Below are 25,112 nucleotides of genomic sequence, written 5' to 3'. Positions count from 1 at the left end.
TATTTATGGCTAGTCAAGAAAATACTATATTTCTATCCCAGTCAAATATGCTATGTTTCAATGTAAATTAGATGAAAATATTATAGTTAAATATATTTTTGAGTGGCTAATTTATATATATATATACATAAAATGATATTTTCAGTTATAAAATATTAAAAGACAATCATTTTACTCAGAAGTAAGGTTAACCACAGTAGAAGCTTGGTTAGCAGTTACACACATATACATAAACATGAAGCTACGAGTATATACATTTACTCTTAGTAATATCATGTATATATTTTCCTTAGAAAAAGTATTACTTCAAGGAAGAGTACTCCCAGGTAGAAAATTATTTTGCAATTAAAGTTTAACTTGGTGGATTTAAGAGAAGATATAATGCCATATTTATTGGAAGAGTTTTTTGTTTTTGTTACCTTCATTTTACATATTTATAAAACTAACAAAAACAATAGGATGCCTTCTAGTTCATTGCTTACCTTTTCGTTATTTAAATCAGTTTGTAACATATTTTGTTAGGAAATGGTCGCTCTTAGTGAATTTGAATACCATAGAATGTCACAGGCTCCAAGAGCTGGTAAACTAACAAAGAAGGGATAGAGTGGTGAACTGACTTGTCAGTAGTCACATGGCAAGTCACACAGCTAGTTTGATTTGGTTTGTTCATTTACTTTGTTTCTCTTGTTTATTAGTTTTTTATATCCTATATGTAAAGTATGAGAGAAGTCATACAGTATTTGTCTTCCTCCCTCTAACTCATTTCACTTAGCATAGTACCCTCCAGGTCCATCCATGTTATTGCAGGTGGCAAGATTTCACCTTTTGTAATGGCTGAGTAGTATTTCATTGTATGTGAATCTTTTTTTATCCATTTATCTGTTCATGGGCACTTAAGTTGTTTGCATATCTTGGCCATTTAAAATAATGCCGCAATGAACATAGGGGCGCATGTGTCTTTTTAAGTTGGTTACCAGATGGGAAGGGGGACATGGGGAGGGCAAAATGGTTAAAGGGTGACAGATGGAAAATAAACTTTTGTTGGTGAGCACACTTTTTTGGTAGGGTATACAAAAGTAGAAATATAATGTACATATGAAACATATAATGTTAATAATTAAGGTTACTTCAATAAAAATAAATTTAAAAATTTTAAAAATATATGAGGTAAAAAAACAAACAAACAAACAAAAAACCCAGAAAGTGCACACAGCTAGTGAGACACAAAGCAAAGAAAAAAACCCAACCTCCTAATCTAGGCTCCTAATCTAGGCGATTTTACCAAGCTGGAAATCCACACCAACTGTATTTAATTTTTATTTCCTTCTAGTTTAAGTTTAGAATGGGAATAATTAAGCATCAGCTACGTATAAGAATATTGATCCTTGAAAAATGTATTTATTTGTATATTTTTTGTTTTTTTTATTCTAGGAATTGTTGACATATAGTAACTCCACAGCATGTGGCCCCAGGAACTACCCTAAATGGTAAGCTTCCCACAGGGAAGATTTTTTCTTACATTCATTTCACCTTTGATTAGCATCCTTAGTTACTATGGAAACATTGAGATCCTTTCCTTAGAGAGTGATAGCATGAGATCATTTTTGATGTTTTTCCTAGGGTTGAAGTTAATGAAGGTAGTGAAGTCATATAAATTTAAGCCTTGAAAATAGGAAGTTGAGACCTTTCTGGGTCCTTTCTGGAGAAGATACTTGAGGCAGATTTTTGGTGGTTCAGATTAATTTGATAATTCAAAAACTTCAGAGAGAAGTTTGGAGAGAGTCCTGGGAATAAAATGAAGGTTGTTGCATTTTTGCCCATGGTTTACAGATAAGACGTTTTCAGTTAAATCTTCAAAATACTAAGTTAACTAGATCCTAAAATTGAAGTCTTTTAGGGGTAAAACATGACTGTTGTAACTTACTGTCTATAGTGCACACAATTTTTTCGTTTATGAAACATACAGGTCTAAAAAAATAAAACTGTTACTGTTTTAGTTTCCTAAGACTCCTGTAACAAAGTACCATGAACTGGGTGAGTTAAAACAATGGAAATATATTCTCTTATGTTGAGTAGGGAAGAAGTCTGAAATCAAAGGGTAGGCTGGGCTGTGGTTTCTCTGAGAGCTCTATAGGAGAAATCCTTCCTTGCTTCTTCCATCTTCTGGAAGTTGCCAACAATTTTTCATGTTCCCTGGGTTGTAGTTGCATCACTCAAATAAATCTCTGTCTTCACATGGCCTCCTCCCCTGTGTGTGTCTGTGTCCAAATTTCCCTCTTCTTGTAAGGACACCAGTCCTTACATCAAGGCCCACCCTAGTCCAATATGACCTCATCTTAACTTGATTATATCTGCGAAGACCCTTTTTCCAAATAAGGTCACATTCACTGTTATGGGGTTTAGGATTTCAGCATATGTTTTTGGGGGACATAGTTCATCCATAATAGTACCTGGCCCTTAAAAGAAACAAGAGTGATCGTGAAGTTAACTATGGTTAACTAGACATAAATGGGGAAAAATACTAACCTGGAGGGTGGTGGTAGAGGAAGATCTCATTGCATTGTTATACACAAAATAAAATGCTCACTTACTTTAAAAGATGCAATAATTATCTCCAGATGGCCCAGTTGTCTCCCAAACAGTATAATCAAAATATTCAGCCATTCACCATAAGGATTGATGGCAATGCGTAAATATCAGTGCATGCTTTTGACTCTCAGGGAATTTTCTTAACACCCTCTATTGAAAAAATATGTAGAAAAAATTTTATTTCACTTGATTTCTCAGATGATTTTCATAAGCCAAGTTGGAGTAAGGTATCCTTTAACAATTAGCTATTAATCCATAAAAAAACACCCAAAAATTCAGTGGCTAAAAACAGTAACTATTTATTATTTCTCACAAGTCTGTCAGGTCAGCTACTTAGGTCTTCTGATCCGAAACAAGATTCCCCCAGTCTTGCTGGGTGCGTTTGTGTGTCCTGGATCAGTCTGTAGGTTAGTTGGGGGAGACTTGCTCTCTATGGTCGCCAATCCTCCAGTAGGAGCCAGGCTTCTTCTCATGGTGCTGGCTTTATTCCAAGATATTCTGAGTGTTTTCAAACTTGCTGTGAACTTCTGTCTTTACCTCCTCAGACTTGTTAAGCTATAATCCATCCCACACAAGGCAATAGGCTTGATCTTCTTAAGTCACAATTCTAAAGCTAATCCAACTACCAAAACCACCTGTAAATCTGCCACTGTTCCCTATTTTCCTTGGTTCAATTCCAGCCATTTAACATGGTTTCAAAAGATTCTACATTATTAGGCTCTTGCTTACCTCTCTACCTTTCTTTCTTTCCCCCACCCCACGCTTTCCAAAATAGGTTCTGAATTTCTTTAAATTGTTAAAATATGCCATCTTTTCTCTTGCTTTTGCTCATTCTGTCCCTTCTTCCAGGAATAGTCGATTTTCCTCCTCCTGCTTACTTCTCCTATCTTTGTGTGATCAACTCCTTCTTCCAGGAAGGCTTCTATGTTTTCCTTTGCCTGAATTAGGCTTCCCTCTGCTGCTAACATTGATGTAAACAATATGATAATCACAGTGTACTGCAATTACTTGCCTGATTATCTTACTCTCCCACCGTAGACTCTGAAGCCAGTGATTACATCTTCTTGTACAGTATGGTATTCCTAGAACCTAGCAGTACATGCAGAAAGAATGTCATTAGTAATTATTAATGGAAAGAATGAAGGATTCTTTTCTGGACATCTTTTCTGCTCCAGTTCTTCTGTCTTTAAAGGTTTAATTTGTTGGACATTTTTGGAATTAATATTGAAAGGCAGGAGGTCACCTTCACTCAAATTTTCCTGATCCTCCTTTGGCCCCGTCTTAAGGAGGGCTCTGACACCCTCCGGTGCCCTGGCTTTTTTGTTTTCTGTAAAAGCAGTAGCCTGTGGAACAGAACAGCCGCAAAACAGGGTTATTTTGGTTCACGCGTTTGCTCTTTTTTTCTTTTGATTTGAAAAAGAAAAAGTTTAATTTGTTGCTAACCCTTGAAAATTAGATTTCACATGAAATGATGGTTTCTAGATTCTCTTAGAAGGAATCAGATTATCTTTCTACCCTGAGCCTGCATTCTCAGATGCCAGGGGGCTTACCTGAGCAGCAGGTGCCTTCCTCTACCTTCAGTTCATCATGCCCCATCATTTACTACCTATATGGCCCTGGCAGGCACTTGAGTTCAATGTCCTCACCTACACAGACACCTGAATTGATGGTATGTGGTAGCTTAACTTGGCTTCTAAGAGTTTGTCTCTCATGAACGAAAGATCGTAGGTTCGGTGGCTGGATGAGCCATTTAGTTCTTGCTGACATATATCTATCAACTATGTGAAAGTAATTTTGGCTTCGTGTCCAGAAGTCTGTGCTTAATCTCCTTCTCAAATGCTTGAACAGATAAACTAATCTATCCAAGACTCTTTCTTCCCATCTGTAAAATGGAGAAATAGAGACTGTGATACTGTGTATGGACTTGTATCATGTAAAGTTGCTTTGTAAAAACCACAAAATTCCACCTAACCTATACACACAGAGAAAAAGGAAGAAGATTGTTAGTTCTTTTTTTCTGGATTGGTACAAAGAATTTTCATCTTTTGTTAGGTGATGTTAATTAAAATAGATAAGGGAAATTAAGTGTCCATACATACTACAACGTGGATGAACCTTGAAAATGTTATGCTAGGTAAATAAGCCAGACACAACAGGCTACGTACTGTATGATTCCATGTATATGAAATGTCCAGAATAGGAAAAACGATAGGCACAGAAAGCATTTTAGTGGTTTCCAGGAACTAAGGGCAGAGAATAATGTGAAGTGGCTGCTAATGGGTCCACAGGGTCCTTTCTGGGGTGACGAATATGTTCTGGAATCAGATAGTTACAAGATCTTGTGAATATACTAAAAAAACACTGAATTGTGCAGTGAATGGTGCGTTTTATGGTACATGAATTATATCTCAATAAAGTAATAGAATATGAAATTCATGTTTTAGGATGACAAAATTTCTGTTTCAGATATGGCGACTAGGGAGTGTAACAAAATAAGCAGGTTCCTTGGGTTGTCACTCAAATCAATATACAGTGTCTTCCTAAAAGTCCTGCTGTGTCCTCCAAAGCCAAAGACCATGTCACATTTCTAATTGTAAGAATTGATCATTTAATACAATGGTTATGAATGATGGGATCAGACAGAGATGGGTTCATTTTTAAAATTTATCAATTACGACTTCTCTAAGCCACACATTCTTCAAATGATAAAGGTACTAATAGCCATTTTGTTGGGTTATTGTAAGAGTTAGGAAGAACAAATGTCAAGTTTTTACCATGGTGCCAGTTACAAAACAGCTCCTCTATAATGTATATCTATATACACACATATATATATAGATATTTAAAAATATATATATTTGAATTGAAGTATAGTTGATTTATAATATTATGTAATTGATGTATTTTAATTAGTGTTATTTGCTTGTAAGTATTAGGCTATAGATTTTTTGGCGACTCAACTAGATTTTTGGCGACTCAACTGTTCCAAAGTTGGCTTTTTTTTGCGGGGGGGTGGGGGGCGGCGGGCATCTGGGCCAGAAAGAAAAGAACAGCTAGAATATCTGCTAGTGCTTAATGAATTTAATCAGCCCCGCACGGACTTTTGATATAGCAGGGAAGTATTTAACAGAGAAACATGATTTTTATGCTTCCTGTGCCCCTCTTGGTAGTCGGCAGATCCTTCCCTGGCAGAGGTAACATTACCTGTGCTGAGAGAGGAGCATTAACATACCGTGAAGGTGATGTTAGAACTAAGAACACATCCCTGTGGCCTTATATTAAAATCCATCTGTGCATGTACTTCTGAGTGCAAGTCAGGCTGTTGCCAATAAGAAAATAAACTGCTGCCTTAAAATCTATGATTCAATTGTCCATCATTTTTATTATTTATGATTTTTTCCCTTTAGAACACGGTAGAGATGCTTTTACCTTTGGCTTTGGAAATTGAAATTAAAATCATACTGTGGGAATATAGAAGATAATTGAGTTATTCAGTGAAGTATACTATAAATTGTAACATTAAGCAGAATTGTTTAATCTTCATTATGAAAAAAATGACTGTATGAATTGCTCCATTTGATCCAGTGGCTGATTTATGCTTTCCCTTATGGATAATGGAAAGGATTATGCTATGGTGAGTGGTCAGAATAGCCTGAGACTGCATCGTTTGTTCTCGGAGCAAGTATGTACACCAGCATCTTCCTTAGGACCTGGCAATATGGTGACAAAATAGACATGTAGCCTCGAATTCTGGGTTTGATACCTAATAGGCGTGGCAGGTAATAAACAAGTAAAAAAGTACTAATTGTGTTAGGTGCTATGAGGAAAGGAAGAGGATACAACAATAAAGAAGCACAGCTGATAGCTCTTCATCAAGACTAGCTTGTTATGTGACCCTGGGTAGGCTGCTTCTCACCAAAGGGCATCAGACTTCTTTTCACATAATGAATTGACCCTTTGATATTAGGGTATGATCCTCTTTCTGTTCAGAGTAATGCTTTTTGACATCGTATTTATTTCATATCATATTCAGATTACTATTCCTCCCTTATTTAAGTTGATTTTTGCCAGGGGTTCCTTTTCTACTTTGTTTTCAGTCCTTATATGTCATTTTAGGTGTGTCTCCTTTTAGTAGCATATAGCTGTATTTTTTCCATCTAATATTTTTTTCTCATTTATCAAGAGAGTTGAAAAGTTCACACTTATTTTGAATCTTGAACTACTTTTACATTCTTCCTACCACCTTATTTTGTGTTGGCATATTTTGTGTGGGTTTTTTTTGTTTGTTTCTGCATATTTCTTCTTTGCTGTATTCTAATAGACAAACTGATTTTTCTTTTATTCTAGTGTTCCTTCCCATTATTTCAGATTTCTTACTCTATTTCTGCTGGTAGGAGGCTCCCTTAATTTTAAACTTAACAATGCCAAATTTAACAATATTCTCAAATAAAACCTAAAATTCTCTAACTCTAATTGTACCACTCAAAGTTCCAAGTTTTTGTTGTACACATAGTATTTTAGTTCAACTTGATTTTCCTTTCGGTTAGTGATTCTAATGGTTATATTTAATATAGTTAAGGCTTCATTTACATAGATTTCCCTATATATTTACCTATTTATTTTTTCATCATTGTTTCCAGCATCCTGCTCTTTTGTGTTCAAGTTCCTTTTACTTAACACACCCACAAAAGATTTCTTTTAGCAAGTTCTTTTAGTGGTAAATTCTCTCTTTGTTTATCATTAAATGTCATTCTTTTACCATTATTTTTGAGTAATATTAAACTAGGTTGGGAATTCCTAGTTGACAAATTTTTCCCCTCAGTACTTTGAAAATATTGTTCTATTGTTTTCTACTCTTTATTTACTGCAGATTTTGAAGTCGTCTGTTAGTCAAATTGATAATCTTGTATATGTGATCTTTTTCTTTCTGTTTCCTTTTAAGATTTTCTCTGTTTGGAGTTCTGAAGTTTCATAGTGATTTGTCCAATTATGCATTTATTTTTAGTTTTTCTCATGTGATGTCTTACTTTCAATCTGAAGGCATGTTCTTTTTTTCAATTTTGGAAAATTCTCATTCAGCATTTATTTGAATATTGACACTCTTAATATTTTGTTTTCTATTGTCCTTTTCTACATATCTAAGTAGACATATTTTGGACCATTTATTTCTCCTATCTATAATGCCTAGCTGTCCTTTTAAATGTTCTACTTCTTTACATTTCCATTTTGGTTTTTGAGAAAATCCCTCAGATTCCTCCTCCAAGTTTTAAACCCTTTCTTCATCATTGTCTACTCTGTTATTTAACATTTTATATCAGTCAAAATAGCAAGTTGATGCTGCACTAGCAAACAACTCCCAAGTCCTATGGGCTGAAGCAGCAGAAGTTTATTTCTCCCTCAGGTTACATACCTAGTGCAAGTTAACATGGGGGCTCTGCTCATTTTATTTACTCAGGGACCCATGTTGATTTAGTCATTGTCAGGAAATGATTCCATAAGTGCTGAGGCAACATACAGAGAACCTGTGGGATCATGAGCTAAGCCTGAAAGCTTTTTCCCAGGATGGACACATGTCACTTTTGTTTACATTTCATTGGCAAAAGAAGTCACAAGGCCATGGATGACTACAAAGAGGGTCACATTTGCTTGGAAATAAAGGACAATACTTGTGAAAAGCATTTAGTTGCAATACCAAATGTCTGTTGGCTTTTAAATTTTCAATTATTTTTTTTTCCTTGAACTTCTATTTGGTTTATTTTGTTTATCTCCTGTGTATCTTTTATAATGTTCTGCTGTTTTATTATGGGTTCAATTCCTTTTTATCACTTTCCAAACTCTTATTTTCTATTCATGTTCATGATCTTTTATTATTCCTAGTGCTTACATTGCATTTTTTTTTTTTTACTGTGCTAGCAGATTCATTTTTGTGATAGCTTTTTCTTTCTCGAATATATTTCATCATTTTGTATTGTGAACTCACATTAGGTATGTTTTTTTTCTGTGGGAATGCTGTGGACCCTGTGTTGTGAAAACTTACCCCTGAACTAGTTTTACTTTTGCTTTTACCAAGGTCCTGGGATGTAAAGTGTCCCAGACCAGTGTTAATTTCCTACACCTCATGAGTAGTATACATTTAGATCATATACTTAAGCTTGGCAAAGGCTTGGAGTTTCATTTTCTTCCGGGGGCACATTGAACGTGGTGCAGACAGCAAAATTCCAGACTGTGTCTTGAGGTGGCTTGAGATCACATAAATGGCTCTCAGCAGTGACTTTGTCTCCAAAGAGCGTCCCATCTGGTACCTGCCTCTCGGGCAGATGCTTCAAGATTAGTAAGTGGGTTCCTTTCACCTACCGCCCAAGCACTTTTCAATCCAGTGTTTTTGTGCTGGTTTTCGTGTTGAGTGATTCTGCACACGAGCCTTTTGTAAAGCAGGTTTTCTGTTCCCTGCAGCTTTTTAGTTTTCGTGAGCATATGCCCCTTTGGTTTTAAAACCCAGAGGTTTTGGGGACTCGTCTCTGTTGTGCAGGATCTAGCCATTGGGGTGTTTGATGTGGAGCTCGAATCTCTCACTCTCCAAGGAAAATAACCCCACCTTTGTAATCCCTCCTGTCTGTGGATTGCTGTGGCTGGCATGTGAGTTTTTCCTTGGTGAGCCCATATGGCTTCCTCTTCTACCTGTCTCAGTGCTGTCCTTTTACCTTTTGTTGTGGAGACGCTCTTCATCTAGCTTTCAGGTCTCTTTCTGAGGGAATTATTCCATTTGTAGCTGGTGATTCCTTGTGTCTGTGGAAGAAGGTTAGTTTAGGATCTTCCTATGCCACCATCTTGAACTCTCTAGATGGTAAAGTACTTTGCCTGTAATAAGTTAATGGAAACTCCTCTCCCATTCCCTTTCCCAATAGCTGGAAATGGATTAAACAATAGAAAATGGAAACCCTGAATCTTCTATTGAATTTTCTTTTATACAGGATTAGCAGTCAAGAAGCACTAAATGAAACAAGGTAAAAAACATACAGGCAACTGCTGATGGGAGTTTTAGAAGGAAGGGAAGAAGTGGCTCCCCTGGCGTTAAGTGCTCATATTATACATTAACCAGGGATGAGCCCCATCCTTGCTATAATTTGAGTCAGATCAGAACTGAACATTCAAAGCAATCTGCTGAATACAAAAGAAATCTTTGGGTTGTCTGCTGAGTATGCAGCCCTTTCGCTTAGAAATATCCAAGTGCCACAGCACAGGCTGAAAGGATGTCCGGGTGTCTCCTTGTACCACAAACTGATAGGAGCAGGAGATTTTTCTCTTTGAGGATTTTGATGAGGACACAGAGACTAGATGAGACCTGAGCAAGGGAACCAGTGGGTCATGCTAATCTTGGGCTATTTAAACTGACTATGACTACATACTAACACAGAAAGAAGAATGTGAAAAGAGAAAAGAAAACAACATGGCAGAGAGAGAGAGAGCGAGCTGAGTTGACCACATGGTCCCAGAAATAGAGAAAGGGTAGCACCTTTGCACCTGCCCTGTTGGTTGTGATTTTGGTCTAGCTGTACTTTGTAGCAGTAGGTTTTCCGAGATTCCTTGTATTCTTCCAGTAAACTTTTTGCTTGGTCTGCTTTAAGGGGTTTTCTCTTTCTTAAAACTGAGATTTCTTGGCCTGGACATTGACCACATGTGCCCTATGACAACAAATTGATACTGTCTATTTTTAAAAACCAAGACTCCTTGAAATCAACATCGTAGTTTTAAGTCATAGACTGAATAACTGGGAGATATTAGGCAAAACTTCTCTAATTCTTTTTATTTCTGTATTCCTACCATTACACATAGATAAAATTCCAGTATGATGGAATTCCAGACTCACAGGTTAGAAGTTAGGACAAATGCTAAAGCTACTTGAGAAACGGACAACCTGTGCATAATTCAAGGATGTTGCTAAGCAGATGCTAGTTTGAGGGCATTAAGATCAGTGCCGGCACCTTTAAATAGCTAATACAGCTTTCTTCTGAGGCGGCCCAACTACTGACACAGTATGGTTTATCCACTGGGAGGCTGTGACTCACTTATTCTCCCAATTCCCCTATGTAATCTGACACAGTGTATCCCCAAGACACTTCCTGCTGCTAATGCTTCTATTTCTATCTTGGAGCCTTTTAATTTGTATTTTCCCCAAATGGCTTACGTCTGCTTGTCAAGTGGGGTTCTCACCTCACTTGGAACTCCTGGCTCTTTGATAAGGAATAGCAGGCTGGCAAGAGGAACTGGCATGCCACGGAAACCGTGTAAGCAATCAACAGCTTCTTTACAGCCAAGTGTGATCTGTCTGCAGCACTGCGCAAAAGCAGCTCAGCACAACTGTCTCCTCCTCATGGCAGATTCTCATACACAAAGTTCCGGTTAGTATTTTACCACCGTGTGGAAGGTAAGAGTTTGGGTGCAACAAACTGCTCTGACATCACCCTGGTGGCTGCCTTTCTTCAATCCTATGCGCGTAACTCCTTAATTCGCACTTGAAGTTCAAGAACATTCAGTTCCTGTTACCTGCAGACCTATGAACAGTGATTATGAATCTTGGTCCTGAAATCAAGAAGGATCTGAGTTTGAATCCCAATTCTGCCACAGATTTACTGTAAAATATTGGGAAACTTATTTAACCTCTCCAAACTTAAGATTATTTATTTTAAAAAATGAAGAAAATGTTAGAACCTACTTTTGGGTTAGATTTTTAAATTTTGAAGATGAAAATGTGTTCATAAAGATTAGGAAAGTGCCTGGCACATCATATGTGCTCAAAATCGATTAGCCGTTATCATCATCATCAAGTGAGGACACTGTGTTCTCCCATTTCTGTTGAGCACAACTAAATGTCATTCAGTTCTTTAGGGGAAGTAAGATCATCCTCCTTCACTTGAGGGAGGGGAAAAAAAAACTTTGGGGAAAGTAAATTCTCACCATTGACACGAGGAAGACTCGCCATCATTGTGGACAAAGCACACCTCTGAACTTCAGGACTGCTGTTTGGTGTGAGTGTGAATCTGGACAAGTCGTTAACAATTCTGAGCCTAAGTTTTCTCAACTGTAAAATGAAAGTTCTGGCCTGGATGTTACCTGGGACTCTTTTTTACTTACTATGCTCTAGGAGTTTCCTCTTCCTACTTTGAACGTTAATTGATCTCACATTCATGGTAGGAGTGATGCTATACAGTTCTCCAACTGTGCAATAAACAGAACTTGAGCTTCAATAGTCAATATGTTTCAGGTAAACTCAATATAGGGACTTTTAAAAATAAAGAATTACTAAGACATAGAACCATTACATTACACCGAAACAATTTTTATTTCATGCCTTGTGGGGAGCAGGGGCTGTGTTGATCAGGATTAGTTAGGCTCTACTATAATAATCAGGAATATTAGTTGCTTAATATAGTAAAGTTTTATATCTCTCACAAAGTCTGGTGCCTGTTGCCTGCTTTGCTTCTCATTTTCCTTTGTTGCATTGGCTTTGCTTAAATTTTCCTTGGATAGTGAGACATCTAGATTAGTTCCTGATTAAATTTAATTTATAAGCATCAATTAAATATTGACTGAGAGCTATTCATTTCTAGCTATTTCCTGGGCAAAAAAATTAATAAAGAGACATTAAGAGGGATTTAGACCCTCAGTGAATAATAGCTTTAGATGTCCCTTGAAGACAGGACCACCCCTAGAATCCTACATCCTACTCTGTTGTATCTTTTTTTTTTTTTTTTTTTTTTGCGGTACGCAGTCCTCTCACTGCTGTGGCCTCTCCCGTTGTGGAGCACAGACTCCGGCCGCGCAGGCTCAGCGGCCATGGCTCACGGGCCCAGCCTCTCCGTGGCATGTGGGATCCTCCTGGACCGGGGCACGAACCCGTGTCCCCTGCATTGGCAGGCAGACTCTCAACCACTGGGCCACCAGGGAAGCCCTGTTGTATCTTTTATGTAACCATACTTATTACATCTTTATCTTATACTTGTACACAGCTCTCTACAGCAACTGCCTGTGTCTTTATTTTCAAAATTATTAGCGTTAGGACAAATTTGCCCTTGTATACTTTTGATGCTCTTTCTATTTCACTGCCATCAACCACTTGGTGGAGGTTTTTATTTTCCTGCTATTTTTCTTCCTGTGGAATACAGATGAGGTTAAGAGGATTATTCAGCAGCTGTGTCCAACCACCTGCTCTCCAAATCCTTGGTTTTCAAGCTCTTAAGAACACTGCTGGGGATACCTTAGGTTCTGTTCTTACCAATGCGGTTAATCCTGCACGTCCCTAAAATTCGGCATCCACCTACCTTGAAGGCAGCTGTAATTACGGCTGTCCTTTAAAAAGCTTCATTCTTCCAGCAAGGATCCAGTTAGCTTTCATTTTATCTCTAATCTCTTATTTCAAAGGTGGATTAAAAGGTAAAATAACCACAACCACGTCTATAGGGCACATTCAGTCGTTGACCTTTGAGACAAGTACCTGTCTCTCTTCAGAATAGATCTCAGTGGGGACAGTAGATTGCTCTGACTGTTCCATGCCCTGCCCTCAACAGACTCACCAGAGATACGTTAACATCCTCCTGTTGTATGATATTTCATCCTTTTCAGATAAAGTTGGCTGTTGTTTCCTTTCATTTTCCCTGCACTGATCCCCAAGTTTAAGCTTCTCATATTACTCTGGCTTGTTTCTGGTTGTTTGCTTCAATGTACTCAGTTCAGAATATTGGTCCATCAGCACTCTGAGATCTTATTCCACTTTGTACTTGAATATCTCCACTGGGGTAACATTATCCAAGTCGTGTGCTTGCAAAATCAGAGCTATGCTAATAGTTTGCATATAGTCCCTCGGTCTCCTGAAGCCTGGATTTTTAATAAATTTTCTGTACAATCTTCAGGCAGATATATCTTTATTTTTTTCCTTAAAATATATGTGCTTAAGACAGAACTGACAGCAAATCATTAGCTTTTGGGTAATATCTGTTAGGATATCTTCGACTTCTATGTTCAAATCCTGGGAGTGGTTTGGACATGACTTTTAAAGAGGATACTCTAAAGGGAATTACACTATGTTTTGGGTGGTCTATGAAGTTTACATTCTTTGATTACACATGTAGTTAGAAGGGTGATTCTGCACTGAATATACTAAATTCAAGACTTTGTTTTGAAATTTTGACAAGCTACCATATGTCTTGTTTTAAACATGACTAGCTAAAAATGTACCCCAATTCTTTCTTTCCATATGATGAAATAATAAGGCATGCTACTTCAGAAGGCCTCTTGAAAAAGTGTCTTATGACAATCAACAAACACTTTATATTCATATTACCTCTTGAGACCCTTATAATAGCAATTGTAATTTCATTCAATCCATAGGTTTAAAAAGTCATGATGGTTCTTCACACACTTATAAAGTATCACAAACCAAGTAGGCTTAAGATGTAATCTTTTCAGTAATGTATGTTAAAAAAATTCTATTAGAAATAATTGAATAATTAAATGTTAGAATATTGGGAATGAAGTAGGGTCTTTCCAAAAAACTTGCCAGTTCGAAAGTTGCTTATTGTAGAGAAGAGGATCCATTTACTTGAGGCATTGATTCCCAACTTCTAACTTTATAGATTGGGAAACTTAAGCCCAACAATATTTAATGATTCCTCTAACATCACACAATTGGTTAATAACAAAGTGGAAAAAAGACAGGAGACTGGTCTTTCCAGTCTAGTTCTTCTTCCCAGTAATTCATAGAGAGATATGTCATAGAGTTGTGAGATCATTGTGGATAATATAGTTAGAGCACCATTTCTAACAGATTAGAAAGTTGATGCTACAGACTTCCAGTTTTGAAAACATCATGGACTTGGCTACTGTAGACCAATGCCCACCTACAAACACAAAGAAATAATGAATAAAATCATGTGCATGGATTATGTGTAAAAGGGACCCACCTACTAATCTTGAAGCATCTGCCAGGGAGGAAGGAACGAGGTGCAATACTCTTTGGGGACACAGTCACTGCTGGGAGCCATTTATGTGGTCTCGAATTACCTTGTTAATACCAGTGCTGGTGGGTGCCATTTTGGAATGGCATTTTGGAAAAGATAAACAAAATTGACAAACCTTTATCTAGACTAACTAATAGTAATGAGAAAATTAGAGATGAAAGGAGAAGTTAAAAGTGTTACTACAGAAATACAAAGACTCACAAGAGACTACTATGAATAATTATACCCCAACAAATTGGACAACCTAGAAGAACTGAATTAATTCCTTGAAATGTACAATCTTCCAAGACTGAATCATGAAGAAATAGAAAATCTGAATAGACTGATTACTAGTAAGGAGATTGAAACAGTAATCAAAGTCTCCCAAAAACAAAAGCCCAGGGCCAGACGGCTTTATTGGCAAATTCTACAAAACATTCAAGGAAGATTTAATACCTATACTTCTCAAACTCTTCCAAAAAATTAAAGAGGGGTAAGGCCTACCAAACACATTTTATGGAGCCAGCATTACGCCAATACCAAAACCAGACAAGGACACCATAAAAGAAGAGAAAATTACAGGCCAGTATTCTTGATGAACATAGATGCAGAAATCCTCACAGAAGTATTAGCAAACAAATCCAACAACACATTAAAAGAATAATATAGCATGATCAAGTGGGATTTATTCCAGGGATGCAAGGATGGTTCAGCATTCACGAATCAATAAATGTGATGCATCACCTTAACAAAACAAAGGGTAAAAATCATATGATCATCTCAGTAAACGCAGGAAAAACATCTGTCACAATCCAGCATCCATTTATGATAAAAACTCAAGAAAGTGGGTATAGAGGGAGTACCTCAACATAGTAAAGCCTGTATATGGAAAACCTACAGCCAACGTCATTCTCAGTGGTGAAAAACTGAAAGCTCTTCCTTTGTGATAAGGAACAAGACAAGGATATTCTCACTACATTTATTCAACATAGTATTGGACGTCTCAGCCACAGCAGTTAGGGGAGGTTGTAGATCCTGTCCTTGGGTTGAGAGGTCTTTTTTGTGATGTCTAGCTGTTAAAATCTAAAGAGTTAATTTTTACAAGAGATCTTTTAGTACCCTCAATGATTTTCACATTTGTACTAAAAATTCCAATACTGTCAACACAATCAGATTTATGCAGACTAGATGACATGGTGTCTGTTTATTATTACAACTTGATGTCTAGACCAGTACGTTTCAAACTTAAATGTGCCTACAGATCACTTTGGAATCTTGTTAAAAATGCAGATGCTTTTCCAGTAAGCCTGGGTAGGGCCTGAAACTTTAATTTCTACCAAATTCCCAGGTGATCGAGATACTGCTGGTCTAGGGATCATGCTTCAAGTAACAAAAACATTAGGATATATATATATATATATATTTTTTCACATCCACAATTGGTGGATTTTTCAAAATGTAAGAGAATATCCTAAGTTCTTATTTGAGACCTGAACAAAACAAACCTCAGTGTAGTGAGACAGCTTGCATAAGGACGCTCTGGTTTGTAGCAGTGCTGGAATTAAAAACTAATTTCTGTTGATTCTAACAACTTCAGGGACTCTCATATTTATTATGTTGAGTCCGTGCTCTTTTGTTCACGTAGTAAAAGTGCTGCATTCATAGCCCTAATTCATTGTCACTGTCTGGTTTTCAGCTCAAGCAGGTACTGGAAATATAAACATGCACACAGAAAGACAGATTTATCTGTTTATCAGCCAAGCTTTTTCAAAGCAAAGCCCAGGATACAGAGAGATTGTTGATAGATACTAAAATTTTGACACCTGGGAGTATATTTCAGCAACAAGATGAGTAACTTGGGCTGAAGGGGACCGATGAGAATAAAGCTCAGATTTATTAAGGACCTTTCCAGTGAGTGGGTTGTATCCTTTCTCAAAGCAAAAATAAATCGTCTATAATTCCAATTATATGATCCTGCAACATGTAGTTTAGCTTTGATTAACTGCTATAAATAGCCATCATCTTTTTAATCCTGTATATATTTGGTATCATGCTTTAACATCTGTAAATTTAAAATACTGTGGTAGTCAATATATTTCTGAAAGAATACTCTCAGAATATACCATATTTCAGTTAGAGGTTTTTAAAATAACTCCAGCGACTGTCTTTTGTGCAATAAAATGCATGATTTCTGCACTTTGCATTTGATTATTAAACCTACTGTGTAGCAGAATCAGTGGTCTGGGAACATCTATTTACCCCCCATGCAACATTCTTATTTAGTGTGGATGAGAGAAAGTCTGCTGGGGCAAATCTTTTTGTTGGGTTTCTACCAGTTTTATCTTTGGATAAAAAGATACACAAAAAGGATACAATATTTCTTTCTATTCAAGATGGATATCACAGTCCCCTTAGCAGTTTGAGTAATAACATGTTTTGGTCATTGTGTGACTTTGGGTAAGCTTAGCATTTTGAGCCTCAGTTTTTGCATTTATGACATGAAGACAGTAATATCTATCTTACAGGGTAATGTGGGTAAAATGACAGCATATTAAAAAGCATTTAACCAGCACTTGGCATGCTAAGCTTTCAGGAAATACTCTTTTCTTCTTATTCCCTGAAGCATTTAATATCTCCAGGAGCAAGCTGTAGCAAAATGATAATTCTCTTTATTTATTTACCTCAGGCACCTAGAATACTCTTGGATACGTGAAATAAGTTTTAATTGTAACTGGACAATTAACAGTGTAAACTTACTGTGGGAAAAGTAAAGGAAGCATGCTTTCCAGAACCAGTTAAAAATGAGCTTTGATAATCTGTTATTTCATATGCCCCAAATTGCTTCACCTATTAGCATGTATAAATGAGAGTTAATGATAAATAATAGCAACCCAAATCTGCACTAATGTACGTAGACGTTTTTCATCATGTAGCTATAATGGTATTATTAGTATCAATTTCTTGGGTATACATTGGAGGGGTATTGGAGGGGGAGTTTTGAATTTTGTAAAAATCATATTTTTGTCCCTATATAGGTACTTAATCGAGGAGAGTAAGTCCCTTTTAAAACCAGAATATATGGTGAATGAACAAATATGGCTGGTCCAGACATAGGGTGTGTGTCCAAAAGCATGCATTTTTCTCTCTTGTACTTCCATGAGCTTCTAAGAAGAGGTACTTTCCCCTTCCTTCTAGTTGCTGGTAGGTACTACTGGTGGGTTTATGATTATGTCATATTTGTATCAAGTCATCTGATTATTCTGGGCCTTTTCACCCCATCCAAGTAAAATCATCATCTTCTTTGACAGAATTGTGATAAATATTTATTTGCGGGTTTTAAACAACCAATGGCAGCCCTGTGACATAATCAAACAATGACTTTATATGATTTGATGCCACACAGATACATCAGTCAGGTCTGCACCATTTAATTAGCTGGACGTGAGTTTACAGATAGAGTTGACTCAGTTATAGCTGGTCTCATTGTCTGGTTGGAGTGGAGTGAATACAATTATGTAATTATTATGATGTATAATGTACATTGAAATGCATTGTAATGTGTGATACCCGCACGTTCACTTTGCAGCTCCTCTCTGGGATTGCAGGAATGTCTGTTACTAAGAGCTTAGGTGCTACGTTTCCAGAAAGAAGTTACACAAACATCAAGGGAGTTTAATCATTATGATCTATAACAAATCATCATCCTCCAGTTAAGTCTGAGGCATACCCAAACTAGCATGTGCTTAACATAAACCGTGTATATTTCATTGCTCATTTACTCATTCATTCACTTGTTACACAGATATTTTGGAGTTCCTCCGAAATTCTCAGTACTGTGCAATATAGTTATAAACACAGGCCTTGCCTGAAGGGATTTACCAGAGCAGAGTGAAAACTAGGTGAACAGATATTCACTCTACCTTCTGACTAGGCCTGTCCTCTTTGGAGCACAGAGTATATGGAAAAGTTCACAGGGGAGGTGACATTGGAACAGGATGGTGAACAGTAAGTAGGAGAGAAGACACAGCCCTTCTAACAGAAAGTCATTTAGAGCAAGAACTAATGATTACTTTGTATTGCATTTTTTTTTTTTTTTTTTTTTTTTGCGGTACGTGGGCCTCTCACTGTTGTGGCGTCTCTCGTTGCGGAGCACAGGCTCCGGACGTGCAAGCTCAGCGGCCATGGCTCATGGGCCTAGCCGCTCCGCAGCATGTGGGATCCTCCCGGACCGGTGCACGAACCCGTGTCCCCTGCATCCGCAGGCGGACTCTCAACCACTGTGCCACCGGGGAAGCCCCAACATACTGATTTTGATTTTTTTTGTTTGTTTGTTTGTTTTTTTGTGGTACTCGGGCCTCTCACTGTTGTGGCGTCTCTCATTGCGGAGCACAGGCTCCGGACGTGCAAGCTCAGCGGCCATGACTCATGGGCCCAGCCGCTCCGCGGCATGTGGGATCTTCCCGGACCGGGGCACGAACCCGTGTCCCCTGCATCGGCAGGCGGACTCTCAACCACTGCGCCACCAGGGAAGCCCTGTATTGCAATTTTTAGCAGTAAAAACTGTTTTACTCTTCAGGTCAATAATGTTTCTAGAATCTTTAGAATTTTCTTCCCCTCCAAAAAAAACAAAACAATTCTATTTCATCTTTCATTGATCTGAAAAGACTGAAAAACTATAATTTCCTCAGTGTTTCAGTCTTCTGTGTTTGCCCAATGAAATGTGAACACAGTCTTGCATAATGCTGAAAGTTTACTCTAAACCTTTTCTGAATGCTCGACACTTGCTTCTCCTGAAAGCCTGCTGTGGTGTTCACTTTTTCTTCTGGCATAATAATAATCAAAGTGCTGATGGTTGTGAATGTTCCCCAGGGCTCTGTGGTGGGGTACTGTGCAAGGTATTACTGCTTTTATTAAGTAGTTTATAATGTTGATTAAGAATTGACATAGCCATGGTAAATTAGCGTGCGATAATACATAATGAAATGCTAACTCCTTGGAAAAGGAGAGATTCTTTTTTAAGTCTAATAGCATTTTTTTATGTGTCTCAGTTATTCTTGTATGCCTGTATTAACACCACCCACATAGGTTTGCAACTCATCAGAGCAAAGACTGTGTTTTAATACAGATACTCTGCACCAGTGGTACTCAACCAGGGGATAATTTTGTTCTCAAGGAAATAATTGGCAATATCTAGAGATACTTTTAGTTCTTACAGCTGGGGAGTAGGTGCTATTGGTATCTGATAGGTAGAAACCAGGAATGCTACACTGTACATGATGCATTGTACATTGTACATGATAGCCTCCTCAACAAAAAATTATGTGGCCCGAATATCAGTAGCATTAAGGCAGAGCAACCCTGCTCTACACTATAGCTAAGGTCATTCTGTGACTTAGATGTTAGCTTACAGGTTTATGCCTCAGTATAAAAGGGAAATTAATTAACCAGTGTGTGTATGCAACTATATTGGAATAAGAGCTGAATAATTAGGCTGGAAATTACATGCTCTGCTATAAAACAGAACTAAATCTTTTCTTTTATAGAATAAAAACATTTTCACATACAATAGCTGAAGAAACAGCTCCTTGATTAACATTGTGTGACCGTAACATTAGTGTCTTTGTTCTGTGAGTGTACACTTGAGCACTGATTGCAACAATAGACACAGGCATTGCTCTCATTAGGTCTGTAATTTCATGGGCTCAAGAGAGATGCTAAACAAATAATTATAGAAATGCCTATTAAATTAAAATTTAGATGAGTGTTTTATGATACACGGGGTTATCTGAGAACTGTAGGAGGACCTGAGTTAGAAAGGTCTGACAAAAGTTCCCATTTAAGTAGAAAACAGGAGTGAGAGTTGACAAGGCCAAGTAAGAACCCCAGGCAGAGGGAACAGTACAGGCAAAGGGGGAGGTAGGAAAGGGCTCGGTGCACTCGAAGAACAGTCAGGGGTCAAGTAGGACTAAGCGTAGCAGTTAACGAGAGTGTCTTGAGAATTAGGCAAGACCCACATCAACCTAGGTACTGTAAGGCCATGTAAAGAATTTTTAACTTTATTCTAAAAATAAGATTCGACTTTTAAGACTTTAAAGCAAGAGAGTGACTATGTTAAGATTCACATTTAACGCCTAATATAGACATTTAGAAAACATTATATTCTAAGTTTCTACAGGAGCCTCTCTTATAATACTCTAATGATGGAAGGGCCGTGGGTGTCCGTATCTGAACCAGTCAAGGCCTGGTGGATTCTCTCATCTATAGATGTCCAAGTCTCCCCTATTCTATGCTTCTCCCTTAGTGAACCTGTTTTTTAATCAATTTGTGGTAAATTGATCACATCACGTTACACAGTGATGTGTGGTATCACATCACTTACGTGATACCAAAAGGAAGCCAGCACCTTTCAAGTGTCTCCTGTGTAACAGGGAAGGGAACTAACAGTTATTGGTTATTTACCAAGTGTCAGTACTCAGCTAAGATGCCACAGCTATCCTTCCTCTAAGGCAAGTGCCATTTTTAGCATAAAAATCAGAAAATCAGGTCTCAGATCTTAAGGGACCCTACTAGTTTGAGATCCCACAGCCAGTAACTGGTAAAGGTGTGATGAAAGTTAACCTCTCTGATTCCCCAAACTCTACTTTTCTCTGTATATACTACAGGAGATAGGTGATTTTTATGTCTTGTTTTTGAGCTTATAATAACCACGTGAAGCAGATATGATTTTGCCTCTTTTTTTTTTTTTTTTTTTTTTTTTTAAGATGGGAAAATTCTGTCCAGGGTGTCTTTGTTAACAACTCCTGGGAGACGCAGTTTAGATCCACATGGGTCTGACTCCAAAACCGTATATTCTTTTCACTGCACCTTTATGCTGTCACCAAAAATTACCAAAGTCTAACATCTTCCCTTTTTTTATAGACTTCTGTGCAGATGCAAAAATCTGGTCAGCATTCTCTTCAGAGTAGCTTTCTATATAATTTAAAGTCCTCTTCAAGGTGGTATTAATAGACAGCAAGCTTCATAAAGGGTGGAATATAGTAATTCTGCTGAAGACTGAAACAATAAATAGTAAGGGAACACATAGCTTTAATGTAGGTGATTTCCTACAAATTGAAAATAAATAATGCGTATTTATTTGAAAATAAAATATGCGTAATGAATATTTCCAATTATATGATCGCTTCTTAATGATCACTGAATAATGGAACATTTATAACAGACTAGGCAGATTTATGTTCCGGCCGTCTCAGGACCAGAGCTTTGCTTGGATATGGTGCTATCCTATTTCAGTACTACTCCTTAACCTTGTGTTTTGTGGGCAACATGGAAGAGTTCTACTAAATTAAGTTAGGAAATCAGATAGCCCTGGGTTTGAACTCTAGTGCTGAAACCAGCTGGCAGTATAACTTTAACTTTTTGATTCTCTGAGCCATCTTCTATAAAATGGAAGTATTTCTCTCAGAGGAATTGTCAGAATATTTTTATAGTGCCTAGAACAGGATCAGATAGGAACCCAGTAAACTATCATAGTTTCTACACTTGCTGTTTCCAAGAACCACTAAGTGTTGGCATGTCAGAGGAGGAAGGGGTGTTACTGCAATCTTTGAAAGTGATGACAATAAAATTTCCATTTTCCAAAGTGTCAGATGTTAGCCTGAGTTACATCATTTCTGGCATTCTTCAATACTACAGCCATTCTAGATCTTTTAATTTAGTTGAATCCCCGAAGAACAGTTAAATTGTTATATAATGCAGCTTTGCTTAAGAAGCAAATGATGTAAATGGAGAGTGTATTGCATTTTGTTTTGGAAGTTGCAAGGAAAAGGAAAAATTATGCAGAATCTGATTTTATGAATCTTGGTTTCCTGTTAATTGAAAGCATCTATTAATGATTCCAACAAAGTTAAAAAAAATTGTTACTATTTTTAAGAGAGACAACTCTGTGGTGAATCTAGGCCATTGCCATGACAATACCAAGCCCTGCAATTTCTTTCTTCCTTTTTTTCCTCTGTGTGTGTGTGTGTGTGTGTGTGTGTGTGTACTTTATTCTGCTTCAAATATACTGTTTTTATAGTCCACAAAATACTCTTAATAATGCTGCAATTTAACTTTGTAGTGGAGACCTTTTTCAAACCATTTATTTATCCTTTGGGGATATGGAAGTTACAATATTTTATTTTCTTATTTTTTTTAATTGAACACAGTGACTTTCTTTTGATTTCCTAGATTTTGCAGGTAAATGTTCTTTATTTTTTTTTATTTGTTTTTTGGGTGTGTTAGTTTCTGCTTTATAACAAAGTGAATCAGTTATACATACACATGTATCCCCATATCTCTTCCCTCTTGCGTCTCCCTCCCTCCCACCCTCCCTATCCCACCCCTCTAGGTGGTCACAGAGCACCGAGCTGATCTCCCTGTGCTATGTGGCTGCTTCCCACTAGCTATCTATTTTACGTTTGGTAGTGTATATATGTCCATGCCACTCTCTCACTTTGTCCCAACTTACCCTTCCCCCTCCCCGTGTCCTCAAGTCCATTCTCTAGTAGGTCTGCGAATTGTGTGTATTTCACCTGGTGACTCAAGCACTTTTCTAGATATCTAATTTTGAGAGATCCTGTGGTAGTTATTTAGTTTAATATTATTATTTTATCATGGGAGAAAAGATCACAAAGGGATTTGAAACAGTTGTAATAAGTACAGGTAATAATTTATCCAACATTTCTTCTCATCAGCACAGAGTGACCATATTTGGTTTAGTCTCACATTTTCTTTGGTTTGTATTTCATTATCTGTTTCTGAAGATTCATCTGCCTCTGGATCCTTATGTGGATAAAAATTCCCGCCATTATCTGTGCAATAGAGAGTCGCATCTTGCCGTTCACTGTTCTCCATCATCTGTGCTAAATGTGCTGTTGTCATCTCTGTTCTGATCATGTTTTCCACTATTTCTCAGGCCTAGTCATATTAATCTTATTGATGTGTAATTAGGTTAGACACAAATTAGTCTTTTCAAATTCTACTCTACTGGTTAATAATAAAGGAACAAGGAAAGGAGGGGATGGAAGGAGAGAAAAAGTAAAAAAGAGAGAGATGGTACCGAGTGCAGACATTTGCTCTTTACCTTCCATGAGTGAGTGATGCTTTTTGCCGAAGTGAGATTGAGATGAGATGAGATTCTGCTCTTCTAGTTCCCATGTGACCATCTTGCCAGGTCCAGTGTGATTCTAGAGTGTAAATATTAATAATTGTTAGGGAATGTGACCCCTAAATGCCAGTCAGAAGTCAACCAGGTATAGTGTTCTGTGAAGAAACAGTGATCTGTTCCAATGCTAGGGTAAAATAAAACAAAAACATAAAAATCTTTCCATGTTGGGCCTATTGAGAGAAGGTAAATTACTTCCATCCCCAACAGGGCAACTCCTTAATGAATGAGGTTAATTTTGATTATATGATATTTTCAACTTATTCTTTGAGTCTTAACTCTCAATTCTATTCTTCTGCTTTCTGTACTGATTTCTCTCTGTCTTTGGGAAGCAAATTCCTTTCTTGACTATATCCTTTCCTGAGAAGTGAATCTGTATATCTTCACATTTTGTAATTAAGTGAAAGCCCAGGAAACTAAATTCATCAAATCAAATTTGTCAGTTTGCATCCAAATAGTTTTTTTTTTAAATAAGTGATCCATAAGGGAATAAAATTCAGGACCTAAATTCTGGGCTTCTGACATAAATTCCATACCTCTTTTCATTCTTAACATACTTTTTTTTTTCTTTTTAAAATTTATTTTATTATTTTAGACAGCAGGTTCTTATTAGTCATCCATTTTATACACATCAGTGTATACATGTCAATCCCAATCGCCCAATTCATCACACCACCACCACCCTCTGCTGCTTTCCCCCCGTGGTGTCCATATGTTTTTCTCTACTTCTGTGTCTCAATTTCTGCCCTGCAAACTGGTTCATCTGTACCATTTTCTAGATTCCACATATATGCATTAATATATGATATTTGTTTTTCTCTTTCTGACTTACTTCATTCTGTATGACAGTCTCTAGATCATCCACGTCTCAACAAATGACCCAATTGCATTCCTTTTTATGGCTGAGTAATATTCCATTGTATATATATACCACATCTTCTTTATCCATTCGTCTGTTGATGGGCATTTAGGTTGCTTCCATGACCTGGCTATTGTAAATAGTGCTGCAATGGACATTGGGGTGCATGTGTCTTTTTGAATTATGGTTTTCTCTGGGTATATGCCCAGTAGTGGGATTGCTGGGTCATATGGTAATTCTATTTTTAGTTTTTTAAGGAACCTCCATACTGTTCTCCATAGTGGCTGTATCAATTTACATTCCCACCAACAGTGCAAGAGGGTTCCCTTTTCTCCACACCCTCTCCAGCATTTGTTGTTTGTAGATTTTCTGATGATGCCCATTCTAACTGGTGTGAGGTGATACTTCATTGTAATTTTGATTTGCATTTCTCTACTAATAAGTGATGTTGAGCAGCTTTACATGTGCT

At 37.3% G+C, this 25,112-nt stretch overlaps 1 long non-coding RNA gene across 1 annotated transcript in view; it reads left to right on the top strand.

Annotated features, from left to right (window-relative positions):
• The window catches only part of LOC132527842 (uncharacterized), a 243,374-nt gene extending 241,887 nt beyond the window's left edge, over positions 1–1,487 (top strand). The window contains exon 3 of the long non-coding RNA XR_009543111.1: positions 1,432–1,487. This is a non-coding gene — a long non-coding RNA (uncharacterized LOC132527842). The remainder of the gene's footprint in view (positions 1–1,431) is intronic.
• The last annotated feature ends 23,625 nt before the right edge of the window (positions 1,488–25,112 follow it).

This window comes from Lagenorhynchus albirostris, chromosome 10 (assembly GCF_949774975.1).
Source record: "Lagenorhynchus albirostris chromosome 10, mLagAlb1.1, whole genome shotgun sequence".
NCBI lineage: Eukaryota > Metazoa > Chordata > Mammalia > Artiodactyla > Delphinidae > Lagenorhynchus > Lagenorhynchus albirostris.
Note: the sequence above shows the minus strand (reverse complement) of the source record. Positions and strands in the feature narration are given on the sequence as shown.